The sequence below is a fragment of the Sorex fumeus genome, unplaced genomic scaffold, assembly GCF_029834395.1.
Source record: "Sorex fumeus unplaced genomic scaffold, SorFum_2.1 ptg000265l, whole genome shotgun sequence".
Classification (NCBI taxonomy): Eukaryota; Metazoa; Chordata; class Mammalia; order Eulipotyphla; family Soricidae; genus Sorex; species Sorex fumeus.
Window position 1 is genome coordinate 25,674,487 of NW_026606322.1, and position 4,556 is coordinate 25,679,042.

Sequence of the window (4,556 nt, forward strand, 5' to 3'; positions counted from 1 at the left end):
GCGAAATACTCTCGGTAGCTTGCAGGGCTCTCTGAGAGGAGTGGAGAAATCGCAGAGGAAAAGTTGAATATAATCATCTGTTCTGGTTTTGCCATTGTTTCCATAATAATTGAATTTATAATAAAGGCATCTTCTGAGCAAGGAAGGGAAAATCAAGATATGTATTAAAGTGATGACATTTATAATTACTAACTCTGGAAAGAGTTGCAAATAGTTATATCTGTTACCTTTAAAATTACTTGGTTGTTCTACTGCCTCTCCAGGCATACTAGTTTTGAACAAGGTGTTTTCACTATGGGAGGATGAGATAATTAGAATTGCAGAGTCAAATTTCTCTGATCAAGGAAGTAGAAAATTCTGGAGGATAACTGATGTGATTATTATCAAAAAGAGATGGAGACTGCTAGGTAATAAAAATTATATATTCTGATAGGGAAAGAGATGCCAAGGAAAGAAAAAAATGTTCCAGTTAAAAGGGCAACTGGCTGCAATGCACATTCACACTTTGAGGTACCATTCTCAACTAGGGAATTGGAAAAGTTGGAAAGTGTGAGAGAACACTCAAGGAAGCTTCTGGGGCCAAGCACCACTTTGAATGCTGATGACATGAATGCAAGGCACCACAACACTGAGAGAAGGGAACTGATAGTATCTAGAGAAAGAACTTGTGCATTCTGAGCCAGCAATACCATTTCTTGAAACCTATTTGCCTTAGATGCTTGGTTGAAGCATGTTTCTGTCTCCAAAGTTTGTAAATGACCCAAATATCCTTCTACGGTAGATGGACTGAAACATATGCTATTTCTAGAGTAAGCATTAAAGAAAATTAGTCTAAGTTTGCAGTTTAATTCTGGCAATACCTTTTTTTTAAGTTTTATTGAATCACTGTGAGATATAGTCACAAAACTTTCCTGTTTGAGTTTCAGTCATACAACAATCGAACACCCATCCCTTCACCAGTGCACATTTTCCACCACCAATGTCCCCAGTACCCTCCACCTTCCCAACCCTCCCCCTGCCTCTATGGCAGACAATTTCCCCCATACTCTCTACTTTTGGACATTATGGTTTACAATATAGATACTGAAAGGCTATCATGTTTGGTCCTTTATCTAGTTTCAGCACACATCCTGGCAATACTATTGACATTATTTCAAAGCAAGGATCTTATATGCAGCTAAATATATTGTTGGATAAGGAAATGATATTGGTAATGACATAAAGGATCCAGTTTTATTTGGAGACAGCCTTCCTGAGCAGTGCTCTGGAGGCAACTATTGGCAATATTTGGGCAACTGAGCAGTGCTTCAATGCTTGATCAAGAATGTGGCTCACTGTTCAGGTCTGTGCAACTGGGGACAACTAGGGTCACCCCAGCAATGCTTAGGGTGCACTAGGGCAATACTTTGCAGTGATTATGTGGGCCTTTGGTGCTCCAGGATGAATGAGGTTCTTGTATTTATATGTACCCTGACCCCCCTATGCTTCCCTATGACCCCCTATAATTCCCTACCCAAGAAACCAGGTTCCTGGAGCTGGATCTGGAGAAATAGAAAAGTGGGTAGGGCATGGCAGATTTGGCTTTGATTCCCAGCATTCTATATGGTCCCCTGAGCACCACCAGAAGTAACCCCTGTGCATCACTGGGTGTGACCCAAAAAACAAACAACAACAACAAAAAACAAAAAACAAAACAAACAAACAAAAAAGAAATCAGGTTTTTTAAGGTAAAGGAAAAAAAATACAATCAACACAGTAGTAAATGAGTCTGTGCTCTAATTTTCCTTTTTCTAGAAAATAATTTTTTCCCAATCCTTTCAAACTGGAAATCCCCAGTGTCTAACAATTTGGTATATCTAAATATGGAAATATTAAGGCAAAAATGACCTTAAAGTCCATATAATGACTTAGATGAGTTTCAGATACCTTATCTGAGTGAAAGAAATCAGATACAAAAGGCTACTTGAATGTAAAGAGGCCAAAGGGGGTTTCTGGAATCATAGAAATATTCTCTCTTTTAATAAAAATGTGGGTGTCATGAAAACTTCCATTTGTACAACTCATCAAGTTTTAGATTTTATTTCTGTTCAATTAAAGTTTAAATCTGAAGTTTACCAAAAATCCTAGATAAACCTCTTCCACATTAATGCTGATGGTGGGACAGAGGAGTGCTTTGCCAGCAGATTGTTAAAAAGCATTTTGTTTCTGAATTTATTCTGAAAGCATAATTTTTGTGAGCAATTAATGTTCTCTAAATTACTCCACATCATAGTTGATTTTAACAAGGAGATGACAAGAAAATCTGATGAGTAGAGACTTGGATTAGGAGGTGTATTTGCCAATACTGAACTACTACTGCAACTCCAGGAAGGGAATCTTCCAGGTACCCTAGTGGGTAAGAGAGTAGGGAGAAGAGCCGAGAGACACGCGCAAACATCCTGTCTATCAAAGCTCGGAACTGGAAACCTCCAGTTTCTGCAGAATACACAATCAGAAGAAGCCACTCAAGCATGGAAAATCCAGTTTAAACTGTACAACAAAGAGAAGTGAATATAGTTTTGAAATATTCACTGCTCAAAAAGACTTCTTGCTGGAATTTGAAGGCAGAGTGGGAAAAGCATCTGCTTACTTCATCAGTACTGGGGAGACAGGCCTCCCAAAAGCAGAATCAGGGTACCTAAGAGGAAAGAGGAGCTATTTGGCAGGGAGAAACTCACAGGAAGTTGTCCAGATAGGACTGTAAAGAGGTTTGAGTCCAAAGGAAGAAGAATGGATTGTATCTTGCCAGCAAGCATCACAAGAGTAATGAGATTGGGCAGTTTTACTTTGGAATTGAGTTGGCTGACTCTGGCCAGAGAGAAGGCTTTGTGAAGGCAATGGTGGACCATATGTGGTTTCAAACCAAGACAGTGGTCTTGAAAAGGATGGGCAGGACTTAGGTTTCCTGGTGGCAGCCAGTGCAGATTCAAATGAAAGAGATGGAATGGGACTAAGGAAAAGTGGGAGGAATGATAAAGACTGATGGTGGAGAAATAATAGAAATAAAGGTTTCTGGCTCAAGACTTGGGCATAAATGGTGACTTTCTCATTAGAGAATGAAAATATAGGGGAAGAACAGGTCTGTAAGAAATAAAAAAGTATGTCCTGGTACAGGAACTTGAATTTGATTTGACTATTGAATATTAGGAGTTGTAAACCAGATATGTTATATTAGATTTTTATAAGTCATTCTGTTCATTATTATTATTTTAAAGTTTTATTTATTATTCAATTAGTATTAATCCAAGTCTGTCTTATAATAAACTGTTATGTAATAGAAGACAAAAAGGATCATTTTAACTTTGACTTCTTAAGAAACATCGAGTGTAGCCACTCCAGAAGGTGACTTTGCTTTTATGTTCTTCAGTCTGAAGGTCTAAAACCTCAAATTTGATTTCATAATTTAATGACTCATTAAAAAAAAGTCTTTTGAGTGCTGACTACATGTAAGATATTGTGCTAAGTGCTGTAAGAAATGCAGAGAAGTCTAAGGCCCACATCTGTGTCTGGAGATTATTAATAGGTACACAAGGCATTACCTAGCAAATATAATGCACCACCGTTGTTGAGATGGGTAAGCAATCTAGACGCTGCTTGGATGTTTTGTGTTGATTCCGAAGATGCCAAGTATAAAATATTGCCCGATTTTATGTTAGTGCAATGCTAGAGGAGGCTCTGAAAGATCTCAGGGAACTGTGGAACTCAGGTTGTTGAAGACGTAGCTCGCTTAGCAGACTGGTAAACAGAACAGGACTTTGTCTGCTAGTCCACTGAATTCTTAGCGTTGCTTTGCAAACTATGTATACACCCAACCTAGCCCTGTGGCAGCTCTGCAGATATGGTAATTAAGTGTCTATTGAGGGAAGATCCTTTAGGCTCTGTGATATAGGACTCCTCACTTAATTGGGAGGTGCTTATTCTGGAAATCCACTCCTTCAGGATGTGATCAGAGAACTGATTTAGCCCTAATGATATTTAATGGCAGTGGCTGGAATTTAATGGGATGATAATTTCATGTAATTGAGGAGCCTTCAGAGGAGTTAAATGCTCCTGAGTGACAGTGCATCGGGGCCTCTGTCTGGGTCTAACATGCGTTTCCTGTCTGCATTTCCCCCTTGGCAACATAGGGAAAGCTGAAGGTTTCTGGGAACACATGCAGCTTTGGGGAGATCAGTATGGGTGGGGTGGGGGTGGAGTGAGTCTCTTTCTATGAGGGAACCCCATGGTCTCTGCTGTTTTTTTTTTTTTTTCAGGAACTGCCACTTTGAGCTTTTTTTTTCCTTTCAGGAACTTCCACTTTTAAGCTGGCAATCTTAATCACAATGTCTTTTCTTCATTTTAAATGAAAGAAACATGATAAGTTTATAAGTGTAAAGATTTAAGGGAACTAATGTAGAATTTGTCATGGAGTAAATGTGGGGTAAATTGATTCTCATTGCAATAGACACCTTAGATTAAAACTCTGTTGCTCTATTGTATGGCCATTGATAAATATCACGATGTAGAAATATCAAACA